This window comes from Trichoplusia ni, chromosome 16 (genome assembly GCF_003590095.1).
Source record: "Trichoplusia ni isolate ovarian cell line Hi5 chromosome 16, tn1, whole genome shotgun sequence".
In the NCBI taxonomy this organism is placed as follows: Eukaryota; Metazoa; Arthropoda; class Insecta; order Lepidoptera; family Noctuidae; genus Trichoplusia; species Trichoplusia ni.
The window spans coordinates 3,435,774-3,462,760 of NC_039493.1; the positions used below are offsets into that span (position 1 = coordinate 3,435,774).

At 33.8% G+C, this 26,987-nt stretch overlaps 1 protein-coding gene and 1 long non-coding RNA gene across 4 annotated transcripts in view; both read left to right on the forward strand.

Annotated features, from left to right (window-relative positions):
* The window catches only part of LOC113501806 (dystrophin-like), a 357,412-nt gene that overhangs the window by 177,487 nt on the left and 152,938 nt on the right, over window positions 1–26,987 (forward strand). The window lies entirely within an intron of this gene.
* On the forward strand, window positions 13,193–13,940 carry LOC113501814. Its single transcript, XR_003401319.1, has 2 exons — window positions 13,193–13,363; window positions 13,654–13,940. It is a non-coding gene; the product is annotated as an uncharacterized LOC113501814 (long non-coding RNA).

Below are 26,987 nucleotides of genomic sequence, written 5' to 3' on the forward strand. Positions count from 1 at the left end.
CCTAATAAGTCCTCAGTAATTGTCAGCTTGTTCCCCATAATTACTCGTCTATCACCGGGGTTATTGACCTCAGGACGTCGGCCCATGAAACCTTAATCGCAGCGAGTCACCCATGGGAACCAAAGAGGTTCACTTCCATGTCCGTCATTGTTTATTACCGTATATAACGTAGGCAGATATAGTAAGTACATAGTCATAATTTATTGAAAGACTGATATTTGGTCAAAATTTAAAAATAACTTCGCTAATTAATTATGAACTGTGCTGTAGTGTTTAGTATTAACTAGTTTTCATGATAAAATTGATTATTATTCGAAATTAATTTGGCGCCCAACGTGGGGCACACAAAACAAGTCCGTTGTATGCTACAACCCCTAAAATAAGTTAAAACAACACTCAGTGTATGCACATTTCGTGACTGTTTGCCAAATACAAGTTACAGTTGCCTCTGTAACTTTCAGTCCTGCAAAAAGTCGGCCATTCGAAAACACTGCCCCTAAATTTCGCGAAGCTTACTGCTACCAAATTAAAATGGAACTGGAATGGTCACATCTGCTGTGTGGAGGAACTATACCCGAAAACTACCGTACACAGATACAAATATCAAAACGCTTTACCACATTTTTTTCTATGTATTGGTGTATGGTCAACAATTTGAATATTGCCCAATACTGTATGCTGCACTTGGCATTTTAGGGGATATCCTCTTCTTATTTGATTGGTACTTAAAAATGTAAGCATAATATGGTAGGTGAAACTCGCACCAATCATAATGAAAAAACGATCATATCACGTTAATAAGATCAAAGTTAGAAAAAAAACTGAGTAAAATCGAATCAAACGAATAAAGACCTTATCCACCAACATTCCCAAACAAATCCAACTTATTGAATCTCCTACGACTATTACTATAAAAGAATATTACATAAAACTGTGAGGTACAAAATATTCATAATTTCGTGCTGTAGAGAGCTTTGTGTATGAACGTCGCGACGGGGACGTGGCGCGTCGTTTGTTGCCACGCGCCGCGCTCGGAGCCCGCTAGGGCTGTCGTATTATTTTACGAGGCAATATTCCTGAATTATGATGTATTTTCCATGTTATTGGCGACATTTTTGCCGTTGAGATTGAAGGGCTCTTGATGTTAGGGTTATGTTTATTGTTAAATTCTGTTTTTGTTATCAAAATCGTTTTTATTTTCTGTGCTCCTGTCTTTGTAATTGCGTCGTTTTTTACCTTTGAATCTTGCATCATCTTACACCTGCTCTATGATAGTGCTATCTTCTCAGACATTTTACCTGCAACTGAAACAATTATAGCAACACAGTAATAGTCTTCCACTTCTACTATCATGACGCGAGATAATATATTATTTCATGCAACTGCAAACAAAGTTACAAACAGCATTATAATCTCTCGAGTGTCAGCCCTAATCCTTGCGAGTATCGCATGAAACTCTCCGTATATCATCTCTCTTACTTACCGCGGGAAATTCAGTTGATACCTGTACCTGCTTTTAGCAACCTTTGAGACGCCAGGAAATGGTTTAATGAGGAATTGTTATTACACGAGGGCTTGCGCGCCTAAATTGTGCCCCTGTTAGAATACATCATGTACGTAAAGACTTTAGGGATGTAAGGCGTTGAATTTTTTCGATTTATACACTTTTAAGGAGATGAAGTTTTTTTTTTCTATGAGATTATTTAAGATGTTTTATAACTAAACTAAGTTAATTTTGTAATATAAATGAGCCAACTTCACTCAATGCGATTAAAGTCTAATAGATACGTATAGTTTAAATCTTTACTTACAGCCTCTTGACAACTTAAGAGCTGATTAATGTCTTATATCATGCAGGCCAATCCAATTTAAATACCCACCTACTCCCAAAATGTTCTTCCCGAAATGAAATCCTCCATATAATTAAACGTCCATCGGAATCCCACCGTTTTGCGCGATGTCAAATACTTGTAACGTAATTTAATGTGACATCTGTGTAATCTAAGCTGTCACAATCGAAAACCTTCCCTGATTACTTTGCGTTTTGTTAGAATCGTGTTTCCCAAATCTGGCGGATCTTAAGACCCAATTTGCTTTCTTGCGTCCCATCTTTTATTCAATTCTATGCCATTTATTTGCTTTTCTATGGGAACTTAATTATGTTAGGAACAATTAAATTCTTGTATTTCTTAAGGGTTTTAGTTACGTTTTCCATTTAGGGAATAATAAAAAATATGTTATGTTCATCTAGTATATTATCGTCAAAATCAATATTTTGTAGTATGTCTCATTCTCCCCTGAATTGTACACATTTAACACCAACATTCAAACTTAAAGTTGGCACGTTTATAAAACTTATTTCGTCATTTTCGCAATTATTTCTAACTTCTAGCGTTAAATGGAACTTTTCAAATGAAACAACTTTTAATACTTTTTCCTTACTGAACTTTTTCTATCTTTTAAAAAACTTTTGGGCTGTTAATTCTTGGAATCCTTTTTTGGATGCTATGGAAGATTCAATTGGTCCCTACAATCAGACTGGCTTCAAACCTACTGACCCTCATTAGGCAGTTTCCGTGACGGAAGGGCCTGATCAATTTATTTGCTAACAAAGGTATTTGGAGGTCTTTTTCGATTGTTTGACCTCGTTGTCACGGCGGAAGACCTTGTACGATCCTTTTTGAATTTGGTTTCAATTAGACTGACAATTCAGGATTTTCAACTTTATTCCATCTTCTCAAATACAATATCGCTGTTCCTTGTAACCAGGACTCCTGAATTATAATATAATAATTTAAAGGAATCTACCTTCACCGTGCCATCAGACATACCACCGAAGCTTCCGTAATCAATATAATAAGAGCTAATTATGGAATGCATTTAAAAGTGCAAATCATATAAATTCAGCTGCAATCTCACGAATAGCAATTTCAAATACAGCGGAAACCGATCAGTTTACCGAGCTTGGTAATTATGGCAATTATATCCCGTGACTGATATTTAATGGGAATACATCTAATAGTTCGCTGGAATGAGCATTCTATCGATCTATTCAGTATTCAGTATATGGAACATAAACATTGGGATGTGTGAAATTAAGAATTCTAGTACTCGTCTTTGATGAATGATTGAAGATTTGAGTTGGTATCTTATTACTAGATGCCGTTTGAGGGAGTAACACTGAAGCCAGTAGAAATAGAAGTGTAGATTTTATTTTAAACGATCACTAGTCGAAAACAACATTTGCTGAACGCTGTTGATGTTGATTCTAAAAGTATTTTTGTCAAAATTATGGACTATAATATACTAAGTCTAAATTAGATTCTTGAGAGTATTAACACGTAACTAATAGCACAACATAATGAGCTCACAAGCTTAGGGTAATGCAAATACGCTATTAACGTCATGAGTCAGCGTTTTAATAATAGAAATGAGTAGAGGAAGATGGAGTCATTTGGTCTTCTTTGTTTAAGAGGCTGTTTAGGGCAATAACGAATAGTTGATGCTTCAAAATAAAATTGAATTTTGATGTTCCTATTATTAAGTCACGGTAAAGTCTAAATACTGAGAAACTAGTTTGCCTTTTGATCAAGCTGTACATTGAACAGCCGAAACGCATGAATCTTAAAAATAATGCAAAAATTATCGAGAAACGGAATCTTATCAAAAAGGTATAAAACAACTCCCTAACTAAGGAAGACCGCGAACACTTCTAAAAGATATCCAATACAGTTTTAATTAAAGAAAAGCAAAGAAATTAAAGTGCACCGCCTTAATAATGTACAGTGGGAACAATTACTAAAAGTTTCACAAGTTTTAATAAGGCAGCGACGGAGGGCGCCGCTAGTTTCAGGAAGTTTTGCTGGCTTCCTTCCTGATGCTGAAATATTTCAGGGATTGCTTTTGGTAAGGAATTGTTCAGATGGACTGCTCAAACGAAATTATATTAATTGATACTTTATGAGGGGAAATTTTCGTTTTAATGAGTATGAAATGAAAAAATAATTTCAACAGAGCTTCAGACGGTTAACCAAGTAGATGTAGTATGATTTAAAAATATTTAAGAAATATCAATAAATAATTTACAAAATATGTTTCTTTTCATTTGATATGACTTGGCGACGTATGTACCTGTTCCAAAATTATGTTAATTTTTCACGATTATTCGATAGAATGATCGATTTGAAGATTACTTTATTTCAGAATAAGATTTGATCGTGAACACCGCTCAGTCGAAACAAAATCCTATCCGTTTCAATCTTTTTAATATCAAGATTGTTTGGTATTCACAATTAGGTATCGACTCACTTTATAAAGAGGGAGAGAATTGTTTTCACAGCAAACAACCGATGTAGGAAATTAATATCGGATTCTTAGACTGGTTTCTTCTTGTTTATTAAAAACGCTTTTAAGTAGAAGTAAAATGACAAGATCCTCTTTTTCGTATCTACTTAATACTGTGTCATGGTTACCAGTTATGGTTAAAATGCTAATAATTAGGTATTTTATTGGATTAATTTCATTTCAATCTCTAAAATGTTTCAACTAAGAGAAATATTCGAAATAATGCAAACATAAACTTTATACTGGTTGCTACTTAGGTTGTAGCTGCTGTACGCTTGTGTTAATCCAGGCTATAAGCTACCTCTAAACCAAATTTTATGAAAATCGGTTTAGGTTTAGGATTTCTATGTACGAGACATTGAACACACACACATGCACAAAACTCTAGCCATTATTGTAAAATGAGTGAGTGTGATTCTGTATAAAATCTTTGCCTAGTCTAGTCTATAATAAATTCGGGAGAGCTTTTCGTCAAAGTGAACTCAAAATAGGTTTCATAATAGTAACAAAAGTTGGGGTCGTCGGAGTGTCGTGTCGGCCGCGCCTGTCGCGTCGCTCGGGGAGCGGTGTCGCGAGCGCAGGTGCGACGCCAACTTACTTGTTTCCTAACTTTGTTTGTATGGAAAATACGAATTAATTTTGGATACATGTCGGAGTTTCAGTTTAATTCTTGGTATCTGAAATGGTATCGTTTCTTGAAAAGATTTTTGTTAATTTAAAATTATGATTTTTTAATGATTATAATTATTAATTTGGAGCAGCCGAAGATAATTCTCGTTGGCGCGCCATTGGGGCTTCCTATGTGCAACATTGGCTGATGGTGAATTAATAATTTTTTAAATTGTTTCGATGCTTTATCCCAAACGTAAATTTTAACTTATAACGTTTTGAATTCGGGAAAAAATATTTAAATTCTACCATAAAATAAAAGACGGATTCGAAAAATCTTGGAATAAAAACACTTCTTTCTTTCAATAAAAGTCACCACAACCTTGATCCACACGATCTATTTTTTCATTCCGCCCCACACTCGATAGACAAATGCTTCAATAAATTGTGTAAGAATTGCGAACAAGCACATACATTACTTCACATGTTCCACAAAATAAATAACCAAATAAGAGTTAGTACATTAGAAGTTTGGGGTCTTACCGATGGCCGACCAATCTGGTAAGTGCCCCGTATTTTATGAGATGTCCCGATACTTTGCGCTGTACTCGTTCGATTCCCCGTTTAAGCGAATTATAAAGCGGACGATGAGAGCCGTTTTGTGTCCGGTTTTTGTTTTTCTTAGTCGCAAGGAATTTTTATTAACTCCAGAAGTAGGGAGGATTTAATTGGTTCTTGCGATGTTATTGAGCTGTGAGTAATGCAGTTTTGATTTAATATTGCTTTCTTAATCTCTAGCGTCACGATTTACTATAACTTTGATATATTTGATTCTGTGCACCGACTTCTCTAGCCTACTAAATCACTTTGGTACAATCCTCATATCTTCTTAATTATCTTACATACAGCTCATCCTATTTGTCTTCGTAGTACTTTAAAATACCCCAAAAGAAATTGAACCAGCTTCCTTTTAAGACATTCTCAAAAATATCGCAACATAAGCCAGACCATTGAGTAAGTTAAGTAACAATATCGGCGGTAAACAATACTGACTGTTCAAACATAATGTTTGTCCAGCTGAGTAACTAGTTCGGGCCCACTTTCCCCAAGGAGTCGCCCGCTTTTTCTACTTTCATTAAACTTGGATTAATTTCATTGTTTTTTTTTACTGCCATTGTAGTGTTAGTCCTGTTTGTGTTAACTGTAGTATTTTCTGATTTAGGCTTTGTATGTTCTTCGTTGATTTCGGCTGAGTTTTCTTTTAGAATTTGTTTTAATGGCAAAGTTAAGTTATTGGGGGGGGGGGGGCTGCAGTGGACGAATATGTGTTGATGATGATGATAAGAGAAATTCCTTTTATCTTTTATATATTTTATTATTTATGATGGTATTCTTATTAGATTTAAACTAATAATATTTTTATGGCCCTCGTCCTGAAGCTTATTTTGTTTCTATGTTTTCGCTCTAATGATTATACTTTTCTTTATTATCTAGTTAGTTTAAACGTTTCATAAGCTGAACTGACCGTAGGTGTAGAAACCCTAGCTCTAGCAGGTATTCATTATAAGCTTTAATGCTCTCTTGATCTTCAGCAAACGTTCCCAATCTCTTTTATATATGTATTTACACTTGTCCAATAATACATGGTCTAGTATTGTTCCACAAAGCCTGATTTGGACCAACACGCAATACGCTAAAGTCACTAGTGCCGTTTTATTCCGCCACTTAAAAGTACCAACTGCGGCTAACTGGCACGCTCCATTGCAGAGACCAACTTTACTAGAATTGCAAATTCCTTCCGTAGATTCTGTTTTACTTTCTAGTTCAGATTCTGTTAAAACATTTTCTTGAGATCGTTTGTTAAGGTTGTAGTTCTTTTAACCTTATGACATTAGGTAACTGAGATTAAACAAACATATAGATTATTCCCTTCAATATCACTTCCAAACTTTCAAGGTACATATTTTCAGTAGATGTTTTCAGGGTGGCAACCTTCTTTAGATAAGAGACCTAAACCGATAAATGCGTAATGAAATATTTTTGATATTTTCTTGGAAAAAATTCAAAATACAAGTGAGAGCACGTTTCCAATACATTTCGCGAGCGTTACTTAGAATTCAATATCAGAGATAAGATATCAGTTACCATCGACTGTCATAACTTTGTCCGTGGAAACCTCCGAGGCTTCGAAGGAACTCGTCAGGCCTTTGTTTGGCCCACAAATATTTTTTTCTCCCCATTTTCCATTGAAAGGTTTCCAGTTTATTTATTGAAGGTCTGATAAGAATAATTCTTTGTAGCGCCTTCAAAAAGTCGGTTTGTGTGTCCTACGCGACGCTTAAATTTGGTCACCCGTTTCTTTGAAAATGGAAGTGATTTTTTGTTTATTGTGTACTTTGGAGAGTAAGAGATTTATTTTATGTATTTTTGTTGTTTTTTTTTCCTTGTAGAAAGGGAATGTTGTTTGGGTGGCGGTTAAATAAAATGGCTGTGGTCTTAGTAGAAACTGGGAAAGTCTAATATTTTTCAAGTATTGCTATACTTTAAATTCAGCTAATAAAAAGCTCAAATAAAAAAATATATATTTATATTTAAAAATATTTTTACAGTAAATAAATTATAATTATTAATACTGTAGATATCAAAGAAAAATATCCACTAATGTTTCCAGTATATGCATTCACTACCTTACAATAACTAATATTTTTTTCTTATAGATACTGTACTTTTTGACCATATTTTATCAATATCACCTTTCACTCACTAATCACTACTCAAATAGTCTTTGAAACCTCATATTATTGAAATTAGTCACTTTCGGCTGGATCAGTGGCACTCTCGAGGACACTTGATAGTGCTTCAGTCATCTGTTTGATCGTCAATGAGAATAAAGGTGCCCATTCAAAAGTTATTAGATTTAAAGTAGGCTAAGTGAAAGTTTTCATGAAAATTATAAAACTTGTTTTCAGAGTTTTCAGTCGCGTTCCTTTGGGCATATTTTAGATGTATCGTGTTAATAAAAATATAAGAAAACCTAGGTTTTGTAGTCACCACTAAATCTGCAACCAAAAATTACTCAGAATCTCAATTTTCGTCGAATATATTTTTGTTGACTTTGTGGTGCAATATTTTGTTACTAACAGGTAATTCACAAGTTTCTTAAACAACAAAGATTCTTCAATCATAAATAACTAGTATGAACTGAAGATTCAAGATTCCAGTACCTTTCGTACGCCACTACCCAGGTAGAAACTAATAAATAACCCGCTAGAGGGCGCCACACGTGTCAAGCGTGACGCTTGATTAACACCCAAACACGATCAATCATGCCGCGAAACTTGTCACACTGGGCGCTGACAATCAATTACTGGAGCCAGTGACTGGAGCCAGTCACTTGCCGCCAGTAGCTGCGGCCAGTAGGACGGTGAGAGGTAATGACAGTGTAGCGCTGTTTGGATACTGTGACAGCTCGTGTGGGTGTTTTGTATTTTAGAATTAATTAAGTTGTAAACGAGTTATTAATGCTTGCATGGTCTGAGGCGGAAATGAATTTCTTTGTATATTTTGATGGTTTATTGTTTTTACCAATTTCGATATATTATGTTTTACTTACAATGTTAGAAGTTAAAAAAATAAGGATTAAACGTTTCTCATGGAAAAGGTTCTAATTCAGTCACGAACATTTATGAATTTTGTATTAGTTCAACTTGAGGTAGACATACAAAACTATGTACTTAAGATACTACTGCAGCAATTTGCACTTTATTACTTGTTAATAGAATTCCTATTAAATAAACCGCATTAACATTTCGACTACACACCCATCCATTAAAATTGACACGTTCCAAAACTAAGTGCCAGTAATTACCAGTTCGGTGTTGTCAGCTCGAAGATTTTCTTTATCTTTATCTACATAATTGATACTGCTTGTTTATCATTTCGGGAACATCAAGTGACTCCCACGCGCCCATCAATATGCGTGTGTTACGAAATTTTACATCATCAATGAACGATATTTTGTTTAGATTATATTGGTGACTACTACCGGTTTGTTTTGAAGTGAAAATTTGTCGAGGAATGTTGTGTATATTTTTATTGGTTTGTGTTTCAAAAATATTTGATACTAATGTTGAGGATAGGTAGCAGTTTTGTCCTTAATCCAATGTTTAGTATTATTTAAAACAATCTTAAATAGGAAACTTAGGATAATTTAAAATGATAAGGTACCTACAATAGTAAAAAAAGAAAATCAAAATATGTAACCAAAAAACAATATAGGCAAAATCGATAAAAAATTACGTCATCAATTTGCTGTTATTTTTGAGTAGACAAACATCTAAATTGTAACGAAAACAATTCGCCATACTGTCGAGCACTACCGAAGACAATGATAAATGAATGGTTGAGCTCAGCGACGAGGGTTAACACCAGCCCCCGCGATTATAAATCGTTTCTGATTGATTTACTATTTTATGGACGACAGTAGATACTTACCGTTCATTTTGGACTATCGATTTTCGTTACATGAAACTTCGAGTTTCATGATTATTAATTCTATTACATAGCCAAAACCGGTATTCATTTGCTAAAGCGCAATTGAGAAGATTATTAGTAGTAGTATTTTTACGTTGTCATAGGAGATTGGGTAAGGTTTTTAATTACTGAAGGAAAAAAAAATAGCCACCACTCGTCACATTATCACTTTTAAACTCGATTTAAAATGTGACATCCGTGGTAGTAGTTGCACCTTCATTCATGAAGTTATCGCATGGGTTGCTCACCGTTAACCCACACTAGTTCCGACGATCCCATAGTAATGGCGTCAGGCCACGTCTGGTTGCCGGCAACCTGTTGGATAGCTAATATTTATGTTTTTGGGACATTTCCTAATCTAATCTTGTAGAATTTGGGAATAGGTGTCGTTTAGCAAGTATGTGGACAATTTGTTGATAAAAGCTTGTTTGTTTAGATTTTTTTTGCCCTTCCAGCGCTTAATTCAGATCTATTATCACTGCCGTAGCAATGTGAAGCAATTGGTTGTATTGTTTTGCTTCCATCAACGACCTTGCTTAAAGAGCTTAAGTAAGCACGCTGTTTATAACAACCTTTAACACGTCGGATTCAAAAGCATTCACTTTTTAATACACAAATGATTATCATTTAACATCACCACAATAAGTACCTCAACAACACTTAACAAATTAAGCATATTACTGCAAACTTTAAACATTACAAAAAATACTTTCAAAAATTCTTCAAGCATTCTTGAATCCAAAAGTACCATCGAGGTCCCCAAGAACCTGCCGTTGAGAAATAATGACCTCTAAGTTATGTGGGCGTTGAGGAACTTACCCAAACCTGATGTTCGAGATTTCACCAACACCATGGATGGGTTGTGGGACATCCCACGTCCAAGTTATGTGTCAAAAAGATTTCCAAATAAAGAAACTACGATCATATTATTTGATGTCCATATTAGGTAGGGGTCTAATCGGAAAGTGTTATGCATCCCAGTACATACTGGTAAATTTCTAAAATGTACGTCTGTCAAAGTTTAAATGGTGCATAATTTCATGTTCTCGCAATAGAAAAGCCAAGCAAGAATGATAATATCAAATCAATATTGCAGGAGTTAATACTAGAACACCTGTCTTAGGCGTAGTCTTGGGTATAGATGGCTTAAATCTACGGCAAAGACAGCATTACCTACTAATTCTCCGTCATAATGACAGTACCAGTCCTCAGTTGAATGACCCATTGCCCGCCGCTCCAAATCTCTCCAGTACAACTCCGATTATGAACGCTTTCGTATTTTCGCCATGCCTGCCACGTTATCGTGATTTATAGTTTTAATTCTGTTTTTCCTTTCTGCCACAATAGATGATGTCTTCAGATTGGTACATTAAGGTTTAAATATGCTGATTGTGTCACCTCTAAGAACTAATTCAATTGTGACTGTTCGAGTTAATTGTTCACCATCCTCTATGGAATTTTACTAGATATTCTTAAAACATTATGGGCCTTGGAGCTAATCAGCTTGAGGAAGGAAAGCTCGTTATTTTAGGCGTTTTAAGACAATCTCTTGCAATATGCAATAACATTGCTAAGTTTAAGATGTGTCTAAGATGCTATTTAAAGATTTTATGCAAGAACAAAATTGTTGCTGCAGTTACAGTAACATTATTATTGATACATAAAATCTATTTAATATATAAAATGCATAAAACTGTGGAATTTTATTAAGTAAAATTGTCTATAATTATAATTTTAAGGTTTTTGAACTCGATGATCAATGCTCAAACTATTTCTATAAATTGAAGATACAAGTAGACCCAGTAATAGGCAATCTATAATCTAGTATCATTACCCAAAATAACTAATTTTGAGACACTTGTTGACTAAAATATTTTTTTCTTTATATAATTTGTTTATAGTTCTCCTTGAACCCTGGGAACATCATGTTGACATCCATTGTCTGTCAACAGAACACGCATCCATTAAGCTGACAAGTCAATCATTCAAACAATAAACACAGTACCTCCCATACATTAATAACAACAAAAACATTGTAACGCCATGTACTTCAGCATCTATAGAAAAGTAAAAGTAGTCTCAAATTCGGTCAAGCACGCACAACCTGTCTTTCGACCATCGTCGCCCACGATCCTATCTAGGAATAGGTAGTATTTATTTAAAAGAAAACAAATAGTATTGAGAATAAATGTTTATGTTAATATTCATATTATAAAATCAAAGGCTTAAGTGTTATTTCCTCTCGCTTGCTATCAGATAAACGTCGCAGTACTTGTTAAATCTGTAAAATGTGAATACTCAACTAAGCAGTAAAAATCGTTAAAAAGTTTACACTCATTTTTTTTAAAGTAAGCTTTCAAAACTTCTTTTATCGAGATAATATCGTTTATATCACCAATCACAAATTACATAACAATAGTTTGTCAATAATACAAGAAGCAAACCATAAAACGATTCACCAAAATCAAATTCCTTCTCACGAAATCTGAACAGGCCACATTCCTGCAGGCCTCTGTAAATAGGCTGTATCCCGTGTATCGACACCTACGGCATCGGGAGTCACTCCATCGATCGCTCTTGACACTATTCCACGTGAAAGCCTTCGAGAACCTCACACAATGGAGGTAAACACAAAAGGTTCACGTTCAACGTTCTAAGACAGTTTTGATAGATGATGAGATGTAGGGTTGGCAACTAACGTTATATTTTTTTTGGGATTGTCTCTTTTATATGTAAGGTACGGTAATAATTTAATATAGTCTGCAGAATAAAAGGCATTTTTTATATATAACGTAACGCAACAATCAAGTTATACATTAAATCAATATCTATCTGTATACAATCTAAACTTAGATACAAACGCGATACAATTTATCAGTTAGTAATATCAGTAGCGCGACTATAAGTCAACAATTTCTTTTAAAAACGATCCCTATTGAATCTTTATACCTACACTAACCAAACAACTATACAATTTTACAATACCAGTAAAGCAACATTTCTTAAGCAAAGAATAAAATAAATAAAAGTTTTCGAAGTAAGACTTCTGTATAACCTGTGCAGTATCGCTTGTTTGTCCCCCCGCGGGTACGTGCGCTTTTCACATGCAATTTTTGAGGTATTGAGGTCTTGTAAATATGCGGTAGCTCTGAATAATATTACAAGGATAGGAACGACTATATTACGAGCACTTAGAACACTTACCTATGACATTTTAAACTGGGTTTTTTGAAGAAATAGGAGTTTATACACTGTGTTGTATTCATATAGATGCTTCAATTACTTTTTAACCTCTGTTTTTTTTGTAATTTGTGGTTTAGCAAGTAAATGTATTATGAAGTACTGACCTTACCTTAATTCTAATCCAAGGCCGATGATCTTTTAATTGACGCGCAATGTTAAAGCAATTTGGTGTTAGTGTTTACTTCAAGAGTACGAAACTGAACCAAATAAAACAAATCTCTGAATTGAATATCTAGCCTAAAACTCGTAGATATTCATTTGACAAACTGTCAAGAAAAAAATATTTATGATTCCCAATTCATGGATTCAGAGGGTCTACAATCACGTATCAAAGTGACATTATGTTTGTGGAAGCGTGACAGCCCTATACACAATGTAGAGCTGCATCTCTTGTCTACACTGACATTAATTATGAGTTTAAGACGTGGTCATAGGTCCCCTGGATTTCCGCAGTTCTATATGTAGGGTAAAGTACCTTTAGTCGTACCAGCGCTTAAGTCGTACCACGTCGATATCTGCGCACCCGTCATGAAAAGGTGGCATCTAGCAGTGCAATATGGTTCTACTAAGTACCACGGGTAAACAGCAACACGCGGCGGCTTACCGGAATTCGCGATCAAAAAATAATGAAAAAGTAAGTTTTTTGCACAGTTTTCACTAATTTTTTTACGTCATTCATAAGCAATTTCACAAAAGATTGTGTTGAAACGAATATTTTTTTGACTCATGTCTGTTTTTATAGTGTTTTCTGGTTGATATGAGCTAGGTTAAATGGTAAACGGTTTCTAGGTTATGTTTTTAATTTTGGTTTTAAACTTTGTACACCCCGCTGCCTAACTCGTACCTGCATAAACTTCTTAATTCGTACCGGTACGACTTAGGTGTTACAGAGATATTTTTTGCTAATTTTTTATTTTCCTTTAGGTGATCAATATGGCAAAGAAAATTTATAACTCTTGGAAGCAAGATGACATAGATGAACACAAAAAGGAACACAAATCACAAATAAAAAAAGAAAGATAGACAGAAAATCTAACAAAGATAAGAAACTAGATGCTAAAGAAAATTGGTTGTGCAAACTAACAACACTAAACAAGATCGCAAAGAAAATATGACCCTATGTATTAAATGCAAAGGATGGGTACATGATTTATGTGCAGATCTCGAAATTAAAACTAAAAATTACATTTGTGATATATGCATTTAAAAAATGATAGTTTTATTTCCCAAAGGTACTCATTATTACCAAACTACTACTAACGTTTTTTTATTGTTATATTTATATAGTATAGTAACACTGAAACTGGTCTCGTAGCATATAAGTCTACGCAGGTTTTAATTGTCCTTAGAATTCCAGTTGGAAATATATATGTTTACTCTAAGTACGACTTAGGCCATGGGTGGTACGATTAAGGCAACCGGTTGCCTAAGTCGTACCGAAGGAAGGTTTTTGTAAAACCTATAAAAAACATTTTATTAAAAGTTTTTTATATGTCTTATTAGTCTTTGTTGATTCTTTAATAAATGAAGTATTTATATAAGCAAAGATTTTTCTTTTATTTATATTACAATAGAAATTATAGCTATTTTCCTTGAACTGGTACGACTAAGGCGACCTTACCCTATGTAGTTATACACCGTGATTTTTAGTCGTCTTACAAAAGCAGCCCAGTTCATGTATCCAATGACTAGAATAAGTTCATGATAAAAAAAAATAGGTATTTATGATTTGAATTTGAGATTTGAATAAATTTAAAATGCAATTAGTAGTTTTTTAGAAACACAGCTCTGTTGCGAGCGCGGTCCGAGCCTTGTAACAATGGTGAGGGGCGCGGACGGCGGCGTTTTTATCATTTTTAAGAGTATATTTCAGATTTCTCTTGTTTAATTTTTCTTCGTACTTATTATTTTAGTCGATGATAAAAAAAAAAATCGCGCCTAGGGGTATTTTACGTCGGATACATGAACTGGGCTGCTTTTGTAAGACGACTAAAAAATAACTAATAGTAGGGTACTTATAGTCTACTAGCATTATTTTTGTACTATACATAAAAAATGTAGTTACCAGTGCGTTTTTATTTTCACATGCTACTTCTTAAGTGTAAGCTAGAAAACTTAAAGTAACATAAAACTGTTTACGTCCTATCATATTACGGAACCCACTCAGATAAAACGCTAGTAAGGTCTCAGGGACCTCGGGAAACTTTATGTGCAAGTTAGGTGTTAAAAAGATGAGTAGATACTTAGATAGTAAAAATATTTTATAAATATCAACGTTTAAATTAAGTTGACAGTTTTTTATCATTAACATTTTGATTACATTTTTAATGAGGTAAACCTTGCGTTCCTTAATCTTTAATTATTTTGTGTCCTCCAAACCTAAGTTTCTGGATAAATATTTTGTCATAACAAACCTGTTTCTTTTTACTTGTTTGATGTTTTGTTCAACAGCGTCCAAATATACTAATAATGTTTGTTTCATTGGTTTCAGGTAATTATTATCTTTTACACACTGCAATAGGTATTAATGAAAATGGTCATGGTATGTACTCGTAAATATTATAATTATGATTCCAACTTCTATATTATAATAGGGTTTATTTTTAATGTCCGTCTGGTATTTTCGTAATTAATATTGGATATGTAGTGTTTTTAAATTTATCATTTACCAGTGAATTGGGCTTGACGTCACTTTTCTTTATAGATGTTGCCAAATCGTTACGTCATCATAAGCCTTCCTAAATTTTAAATCAGTAATTTTTTGTAATCTTTAATTGTTCAGATAAAGAACGAAATACTTGCGTTATATTTATCAATCATCCCTAGACATACTCATTCTATTCGTAACGCAGTCCAATAATCACAAATCATTATTGTTTGGACATACGCCCGTTAATTATCCAACAGTTAAACATTTCAATCACATAATTTCAATGTCGAGAAGTTTATACGTCAAAACAAATGAATAATGATTTCTATAACCGCAAAGAATAGACTAAACTGATCTTAAACCAATTCTATTTAATCTTAATAAAAAGAAAACGTAACAAAAAAGAGAATTAAGTAAAGAGTTCTTACTTAAAGTCATCTTGCGATAGTTTATAATCTAAAACCAATTAACGATGACATACATCATTCAACGTCTAGAATAATAGGGGAAGGTGGGGTAAGACGGGGACCTTAAGGTATTTCATAAATAAAACCCATCTTTTTTAATTGCACAACGTAGGAACTTTTATTAATTAAATAATCAGTCTTTCTTCTTTTAATAACAATCAGTCAAAACAAAAAAAAATAAGTTCTTCTCATAAAAATATAAACTTTTAAAAAATAACTGAATCACCCCATCTTACCCCACCTATAGGGTAAGATGGGGTATACCCCTGGGGTAAGATGGGGTATAGACTATTTAAGCGCCGTCATCTTCACAAACCGGGCAGATATGTTCAGCTTCGTCATCGCTGTCTTCCACTCCTGCACAGACACAATGCGCTCACTTGCCTCAAGTACGATAAGTGATACAAGTATGATAATCGGAATACAAGCCGCGACAGTATAGACATTCTGTATCTTCTTCTTCTGTGCCTTTTCGCTTTTTCGGTTTTTCAAGTTCTCTTTATTGTTATTTTTGTCATTTACTTTTTGTTTGTTACATGTGGTTTTAGTTTCTACCTATTTTAGTTTTCCTCTCATTCTTTTTTATATAGAAAAGCAGTAATAATAGCTGCTTTTCCCCTTCTTCGAACTTGTCTTGGTCTTTTTTCGGCGAATCGCGAATAAGGCATTAACTTTTTCGGGCTAACCAGATGGAATGCATCATTATCTATATAATCATTTACTGTTGCCTGCTTGAGACATGAGGTTGAAGCAGTTGGTGGAGGTGGAGAGTTTGCTAAATGATTTACGGCGGTGTAGCCATTTAAGCATCAGGAAATGACAACATTACTGTTTTTGGAACTGTACTATAAAAAAATAGTTAATGTTGAATGCAATCTCAATACAAACTGAATAACAACTCAGCGGATAAGATCGGGTACCTACCCCGTCTTGCCCCACATAAGTGTCCCATCTTTCCCAAACTGGACTTAAAAGTTGTATTGAATTTTTAGAGGTTATAAATCAAAAGAAACCGGCATGAATTAATGAGTTTACAATAGTAAAATAAATACAAATTAACAAAAAAAATATGTCACACATTATGTTTATCATACATTATAACAGTCATGCACTTTATATGCTTCAATAATTAGATAAAACCACTTCAAATTTTAAAAATGTACTTACCATGAAGAATCGTGCGCTCCTTCGAACAAACTTTTTGCGACTCTAACAAGTACTGATAAATACGACTAGATGGCGTCAAAATAACTTTTCAATTAATACTGTATTATATATTTTTGGAGGGTCCCCATCTTACCTCGCTACCCCGTCTTACCCCACCTTCCCATACAATTTCTTCCCATTTTTTCAATATTATTACAATTAATTGAATACACATAAACCCTGATCTGTTTTTGTTATTGCCGTGCGACATATGTTTACACAATGGTCGTCAACATTCATACAAACTGGAAGTCACGACAAGCCTCCCGTGAAGAATGTTCATATGAACGAGTATGTGATACAGGATGTGCTATTTAAATATAGGAAATATTGATTAAATAAATATTTTAGAAAAGTTTTATGTATTAAGTGAATTTAACAAATTTAAACTTAGTTACAGTGTATTATGAGGTCTTAATGTTGGACTATTGATTTAGTGTAAATAAGATAGCAATAAACTATGCTGCGTGTACCTTCCACAAGAGCAACCCTGGGGGCCTTTCATTGTAAAAAGAAATGCAACTCTAGGTTTTGTAGAGCGCTATCTCTCTCACACCCCTACCACGATCTTACTTTAAGCGACAATGTTAGGCGATCTACATTCTTCTCTACCCATTACCAAAATCGCATGACCTCCAAATACCAAAAAATGTACTGTAAAACAAGATTTAAGTTTCAAGTACGTATCTTCATAAAGTGATCTGAGAGTATGACTAGGCCTACCTTGAGTCCGCGTGCCGGCGGCTAAAGCCGTGACCTTTGTGTCAAGGCCTCAACAATGACATTCTCGTTAGATCGAGTACAACGCAGATCATTACCAACTATGACTATCGCGTTTTCGGAACTATTGTCTTAGATTTTGGACCTGTTTAATTTTTAATTAGGATTTTATTGTGTAGCAAACATTTCAATTGAAAAGAAAGAGGTTCTCAATTATGTATAGGTATGTAGTTTGCATTGTGACCTCATAACTTCGGACTAGACTATCTACGGTCTTATTTTTTTTACTTGGCCGCATTGACTATTATTTTCCGCCAAGTTCCTTGCCCTATTATGTTCGGATAGACTTACAGTCACACGAAACTAACATTATAGAATAAACATTACACAAAAGTTTGTTACTGTCTAATATCCAAAACACATATAAAAGTAGTATACCATTGAAAGTGCAAAAACGATCACATACACGATCGTACAATGTTGTGCTTCAAAATATACCCAAAACTGAACTTTATGCTGAGGCGAGTAGACACGGTCAAGGTCTTCAATCTATTACTGACAGGCAGTTGACTGTACATAAAAATTATTCGTTATATTATATTACGGAAGTAATTTAATTCGTATTTTGATTGACGGAACTTATAATTTACATGATTTCTACATTAGTCACAATTTATCATTTAAACTATTTTAGTTCAATGCAAGCTGCTCTTTACTTTGTGCCCTTAACCACTTTATATACTTCTCTATCCTTGCCAATTTTTTAAATCAATCAATCAAAAATATTCAATAGTAATATGTGTCAATCATACCTATGAATATTCGGCCTATTATATTTTAAATTAAGTCAAGGCTCTCACAAAATCGTCTGCGATTTACATTAATTATCACTTAAAAGAGGTTTAAATACTCGTAAGGAACAGTACATACTAAAGATATGATTAATAGCCTCTTGACCTACCACCATCTATTAACGCAAGACTCTTGGGGAGTGTGGAAACGAGACGCCGATCTATACCGTGTATCGTGCTATTTCGCTTCCACAGTTGCGACAGTTTTAAGTTAAGGTATCGTGGTAGGAGGGTCTTTCAAGATCATAGTTTAGCTGATAGTCCGTGACTTAAAAGGTTTGGTCTTGAAATGAATCTAGTTCTATAATTATTATTGAATGATATTTCATAGGCTGGTCTTTGACCTTTGATTAGATTTCGTAATAACTGGTTTCGCTTTTGATTTAGATTTCTTTTTTATTCTGTATTACGTATTATAAAGTCACGAATAGAATACTTCAAATCACGAGTCTTAAAAATAATTCATCATCATTTATCGTGGTCTGCTTTGGTCTAACATAAATCATTTAATAACTTAGTTGTATTTCAAAATTTCGATTTTTGAACTGAATTTCCAACAAGTCATTATTAGATATAGCCATTTCAGTGTTTATCAACAGCACTTTTTGAAATCCGAAACAGTCCTAGAGATACTCGTATATAAGGTAATGATTTAAAACAAGACTTGCTTTTTTAATGACTACACACGTTAACAGCGATCGCCTGTGGGTGTACTCAAGTCTCAAATACGCTTCGAAAAACCGGCTTTAAATGAATCCATCTATTTCCTAACACGTATCATATCACAAACACTTAATTTCATGTTACAACGTATAATTAATGTTAAATTTAATGCGAGTGCATCGCATCATTAATTTTCAATATTTAGAGATATTTCATCCATTTGATATCGCCGACACTCGGTTACAAATAAATAAGTGTGGTTCCGCAGGTTACAGCCAGTAAACCAAATGATTTAAACCACTATTGTGTAGTTTAGTTATAGCACGTGGGCGACGTAATGTTAAAACAAAGATTATTTTGTTTGGGCATAAAAACTTGCCGCCATTGTGGTCGGGTAGATTGAAACCTCTTTTTAAATACTGTCATCTTAGAATAAGAAATTCTAGAATGGAATTGAATTTCGTTTAAAAATAAAACTGTCAGAAATCTTTTAAAAATCTATTCATTGCACAAGAGATTTTAAATTGAAAATAATATATTTATAATTTAAAAATATAATGTTATTCAATTCATCTTTTTTTTCATTCACTGTGTACAGTCCAAACAAAAAAGTAATCGCGTTTTACAATAACTTCTGCAGCTTGTTAAGAATTCATTATTCTAATATGGAACTAATAAAAAATTTAAGTTTAATTACACGCTATTAGATTACTGGAAATGTTGAAAAGGTAATAACTGTTGCTTGCAGACAAATAAAAACTTAATTATGCTAGTATACGTACTGGAGACGTACCGGGTAAAAGATTATAACTAATTATTTCCGTCTTTGCAATGGTTTTAAACACAAAGTTGTTTAATTTAAAAAATAAAAATGTTTATAGTGAAAGATATACTTGGATATCAATAATGTTTATTGTTGTTTAAGACTAAGGTAATTGCAAGCAGAGCGAGCAGTTTCTAATTTTATAGACATGATTCTCAACCTTAATCTTACCTTACTTTCAATCAATATTCTCGAATCGATTAAACATTAGAACAATCGATTAACTCCCGATACGAAAGCTTCCACAACAACTTATTGACAGCAGCGGCTCTGTACACAAAAATGTGCTTACTCTATGCCCCGTTAGTTGCGCAACTGTGGAGCGGGACGGACGGACGGACGGGCCGTTAGTCAGTCACTTGTGGCCGCACGAGTGAGCACCGCATGTTAAAACTCACTATAAAAATCATCGAATCACTTACGCTCGCGACTGTACTGCGGTTGACAGTTGACAAATTTAAAAAATCGAGTGCACTCCCATTTTTTTTCTCTCGTATTTTAAATTGTGTTCGGTCGTGTTTTGTTTTGTGTTTTCAAGTGTGTGTGTGTGATTGTTATAGTAAGTGTGTGTTGCGATTGCAGTGCTTTACGTTGCATATAACGGCGTCATTCATAGAGATGTGTCAATGGTTATGCGCACGCGCACGGGCCATTCAACCGCGCGTTAGGTACGTATTTCTGTTCATGAATCAGCTGATTTTACACGGAAGTAATTTAGCAAAAATACTTATTATTTTGACTCTTTGATGTTATGTCATAGGTATAAAAAACAAGGTTGTGTTGTAATTTAAGCTCTGTGGAGTTGTTTCATGAGAATTCGATGTTTAGTGTGGGAGTGCGACTTGTGACACGTTGTTAAACATTGTAGAGTCGATATTGTTGTCACAGCCTGTTTGTTGACATGGGAAGTATTACCATACCGTGCTGCAGTATTAGTTAATATCAAGTAAAAATAACAAGTATCGACAATAGAAGTTCTCTATAAAAGCTAGTGATGTAGTTACGATTGTTTCGACGCCTGCGCAAGTTTCGTGAAGTATTGATCATGGGTGGTCCGCGAATATTCAAATTACAGTTAATTAAAACTTGCTGGCTTGTATGGAAATGTTGAAAAAGTAATTCGAAAGTAGTGTGGTTACATTTTTTGTAATTTTCTTTAATTCCCTCAAATTATTTATTAAACATTTAAGTGGTTATAATGACTGTGATTACAACACTTAGTTTTTTTTTAACTTATTTTATTTAAGTTACGCTTTTTACGAAATACATTTGATGCTTTCCACTATAGTTGATTAGTTTACGACCTCCGTTACCCTAATATGGCGAACGATTTTCAGTTGTTTCAATTAACACATTTATTACTTTAAGAATTGCGAGTTTAATGAACTGTGTTACTTCGATAAATTTTCGTGTGAGTTTGTAAACTACTGAATTGGTTGGATATTTTTGACAGCAATTTTTTTAATAGCTTTTATTCAGATTATTTTGTAATATCCTATTGCCATAACGGGGAGTAGTGACGGTGGTATCTTACGACCGTATTCATAAGATAAGTCAGATATTTTTTTTTATAAAAATGATTATCCAATTTTAGAACTGAATATTCGTGTCAAGGGAATTTCACAAACATTAAAATCACATTCACAAAGACACCCAGACTCAGGACAAGCATCCGCGGATTGCACAAATGTTTGTCCCTCGCGGGGATCGAACTCTTAAACCGCCGGGCTCAGTAGCTTTTTAGCGTGATAACCTCAACCACACGTCTATCTATGCAGTCGAATTGGTTGCTGTGAACTTAGCTTTTAATTTTAAAATAGTTACGAAACAATGTTTGCGTGCCAAAATGTTAAAATGTACAAAGATTTGTAGACTCCGATATATCCCTGTATATCCCCCAAACACAACTAGCATGATAATACACAAGATATTCATATATTCATTTACCAATATGGAAACGAAAAGTGAGTAAAAAGCAAGGAAACTACGTTTAATTCAATATCGTAACTATGTATTGTCCGTGTGTATTGGAGCGCGACCGACACGAGAGGGTTCGCTGGAATTGGTGGAACTGTACTCTATGTATAACATGGATCTACATTTAAATATGTTAAAGGATAGACGTATAAATGAAGTTATCTGTGTATATTTATATAATATATATTAGGTCATTGTGGCAGTTTCCTCTTTTATTAAAATAACTATCGTGAGACTGATTCATTATTAAATGTTGTAACGGTTTACTCAGGCGTATTTATCGGGGTAGCCCGACTAGTTTCGGACCCAACCGGAGTCCTTAATCATGAGCTGTCGCGGCGAGATCGCGAGAGTTCCTCTTTACCAAAAAAATCCATTAAAAAGCGCGTTGCTTGATAAAAGATGCTGTCAATTTTCAACTAGTGATCGCGCATAAACGTCATCTTTGTTGCTTTTAAGCTAAAGTACCTACCGTCGCGTCATCGCTTAAAGATATTTACTCTTTGGTGATATTTTGGAAAATAAACTAAATCACAGTTATTATTAATTCCCCTTTATAATAACTGTGATTTTCAGTGCTCTTTATGACATCGATAACACAAAACAATTCGAGAAATGGGAAAAAAACAAATTTCTGAATTATCTGACGGAGTGTTTTTCTGTAAAATAAATTACTAAGGATCAACTTTAAGACTTATCTTGATAACAATTTTAGTATTTTTGGTAAAATACCTCCGGTCTCATTTCAGCCTAGAATTACTAACATCCCGGGAGGATTCCTACATTTTTTGGAATAAAAAGTATTCATAGACATTGGCCTAATTTGACTAAGTCCTGAGGGCACAAAACAACCCAAGAGATCGTATTTACCAAGATTGGTATACTTAGTGACTGTTTAATACCAAAATAATAATGCACACTAATTAGTGAAGCATATTTTGTGATTGAGAAATCGTTTTTATTAAGATCCGGTATCAATCATACAGCTTATTAGCAGTTTCCTATTTTTTACTGATGAGTAGGCATTGAAGCGCGTTGTATTTAATATCCTTAGACCTTGTTTTTAATAGAGGTATCACAATCAGAAGCATTCTGCCATTTAGAAAATATAGAATTTAACTAAAAGAATAAGTTTACACAGTTAACACTCATTACTGAATACAATTAAGAAAACAAATATTAAAATTGTATGGTCAAAAAATTAAGTTAAAAGTAATATTTCAATTGCACTATTATTTTCGTATAGTTAGGCGATAACAGCTGAAATGACGACCACGACCACTCTGCCAAGAGTGCAACGACTAAGAAGAAGAAGAAGAAGAATTATTTTCAAACACTTATATAATTTTATCTATACGACCCTAAGAAACCTTAAAATGAAATCATTTATTTTAATATCAAATTATCATTTGTCAACAATTTTACTGTCATTTCTATAAACAATTTATTTACAAGACTTTATTACCACACTCCGTAAAACACATTGTATCCTACGAATATGTTGAACCATCAGATATATTAGACTTACGCAGACTGTAATGAATTCTGTCCGCATCCAATCCCTATGTGTTGCTGTTGCCGCCTGCCTCGGGAGCCCTTCCATACCGCATACTAAGTAACTGCATGTTTACTTACTAAAACTAGAAATGATAGAAAACGTATTATTCTGATGGTTTTTCATGTTTAAATATAAAAAAATAACATAGTATAAAAAAATGAACATTGTTTTTAATTTTTCGTAAGTTGGTATATGTGTATATAACATCTAGGTACACTTATTCTGTTTTGCGAAATATTTTAGTATAGCATGCAGTATTTGAAGTATAACGATGCCCCATCATCAAAATCTGTTTTGGTATTTAGAAGTTATGCTGTAAATAAGAAACTTACATACGTATTTCACCATATTCTGTAAAAAATATGACTCTTTAGGTATTTTCGTACACTTTTTTATACATTATTCTTCATCTCATTTCGGGAATATGCCTCGCTCCGGTCTTTTGAACAACAGTTGTCAATATAATTGTTTCAATAAAATTTTAGCAAAAAGTTCTAGACCCAAAATAAAACGTAAATTTTCTGTTTTTCACCAATTACGCTACGGTTCCACAATTGTCATAATATTAGCATATTTAAGTAATTAACGGATAAGTATCATTATAAAATGTGAGTTAAGGCAATCGTTATAAGGTTCGTTTTTAATTAGAAGTGTCGTAGATGTTAGTACCTATGTGCATTTATTATAGCTGATAACGCGATAGGCCCTGTTTTGACAGCTTAATTAAATGTTGGAAGATCATTCATTTTAAAGGCTAAAACATTTGTTGAATTTTAAGTCCACTTCTAATTAAAAATGTTTTAGATGTGTATTTATAATCATAAGCTTTTATCTTCCAAACTTTAAATGTCACAAATAGTCTTCTTTCTATTACCTGAATTGCCAAAAACAATAAAATAAACTTTTGTAATAATTTGTCGCCTTTATCTGTCAGTCTATGACATCGTAGCTATTGAACACATGGACCTATTTCGTTTAGCGTATTCTTTAGCACACATTTTCTCTCACTATGATATCTACGATTATTGCGTATCTTAGTCCAAAAAGCAAGTATATTTGCTCTGGTACGTATAAAAGGGACTGAAAGACAAAATTGAAAAATCTCTAAAACTACTGTATCTACTTTAATTATAGCTTCCATATCAATATCTACAAAGCAGACGAAAGCTACAAAGTTAAATATCTAGAGTTACGAAGGGCACCATCACCATGATACAAGGAAGTCGTGCCCTGGAAAGATACAGTTATATCACACAAGGGCACTGAGTCGTGAAGGTAGACGGGTCAGGACAAAAGGCCTTATTATGTCACATGACTTGAACGTCACGCTCGAGAACAGGGTTAGGTGGTGATCATAATGTTATATAGAGTCAGTTAAAAACACAATAAAGTAACATAATATGATAAGAAAACTATTTCCAATTAAAATAGTATGTAACTTAATGTATTTAGTATAATATTTGCCAGCTGTTTTTAAGAACTGTGTGTTACATGTCTTGCGTGAATAAAATCGATTTTTACGTGACATAATCCTGAGATAAATAATAAGTAAATGGGGTAATTTTCACAGTTTTCTAATAAGGATAAACTAAGGGTTCATATTAAAGTATAAAGATACAGTAGTTATAGTATCATCTTGAATTTTTCAAGTACTTACTCAGGTTTAGTAAAAATATGTTTATACTTTGAGTTATTTCAGGAGTCACGTTACTCTCTGTTGATGTTTTAAAATAACACTAATACATACTTTGTTTCAAACTCTTATCTTCGCACGTGATTTTATATATAACAAGAAAATCGCATCGCTTCAACGTTCAACTTTATTCACTGCATGAAAAACAAAAGAAAACTGAAAGGGTTTTTGTGAAACTTGAAATATCAAGTTACTGTGATAGGGATAGAGTAAAAATAGAAAAGAAAGTTATATTAGAAATTTAAGGATTGGTATTAAAGATTTTTTTCAAATAAAGTTGAGAGTTTACCAGATATGCTCAGGACAAGCACGCGGGTTTCGAACCCACTAGCCGTCGTAGTCAGTGGGTTTGGTGTGGTGACCTTAACCACTGAGCTATTCGTGCAATGAGTTTTGTTCATTTTTTTCAAAGATCGGTAAATATTTTAATTCTGTTGATTTTCAAAACAAAATCCTCGCTACTTATCCTGGGCGGAAAAGCAAACTATCGCTACTATAAACAACAATAATGAAATTTTATAATTACAACTAAAGTTAACCAATCCAGTTTTAATTACAATCTCCTTAGCAATTAAAACTAATGTTATTCAATAAACGGAACCCTTAGCCGCAATAATAATTTTATAAATATTTAATTAAAGCCCACATGGTCGTGATGACCCTATAATTGCATGATCGTTTTAACCCTATGCGTGCGACGGGACAATTGGTGGTCAAATGGACCCATCGTTAAGGGTAATATTAACTTCTTGATGAAGTTATATTTTGTTGGGGTTTATAATTGGGAACATTTATAGTTTTGACTAGTCAGCTGTTTATCTACCCTTAATATGATAATTTTATGGAATAAATAATACAACTCGTAGTATTGTGTTTTTTGGGATTCTTGGTTGCGTCGCAATTGCTTGGTTTAAAAAAAGTTTATTGAAAATTAATGGCCAGTTATTTTGGCTTATAAAGATGGACTCAAATATTTTATTGTTCCTCCTAAACACGCTAGGCGCACTTCGCAGCTTTTAACTATTTAAGCAAACAGTTGTAAAATCGAACCCTCGTCTGATCATGTCTACACAAATTACACTAATTCCTATTGGAATATTTATCGGGATTAAATTTCTCGCGGTCACAAACTTGACGGGACACTTCGACCCGCCCGCGGTAGAGGAGGGTTGGATACTTCTGCATTTATTCTGAACTCTAAAGTATTTAGTTATTTACATTTTAGTGGTAATAGGAAAGTTATGTTTGGAAATTAGTTTAGTAACGCGAGGTTATCTGGGACGGGAATGTTGGTACGACCACTAGCTATATTATATAGTTTTAAGCTATTTTATCATAAAAGTTTCGGGTTTAAAAACGAAACCATATTTTTGAGGCACCGCTGTCTGTCCATCAGTCACAAAGCTGTATCACATGCATCATGAAAAAAAGACCGTAAATAACAATTAATATCGGGGTAAAGCAACGATGGTTACGGTCATACATGTTGGGTTTTAAGTTTGAGGACCTCCAATATTTTTTCTCACCCAAACGGTTTCTTTTTCCATATTCCATGTATACGGAACTCAATACCAGAATCAGACTCACATTTAACCCGTTACAAAAGATGTTACATGTAAAATAACAACCAAGAACATTGCCTTCACTCAT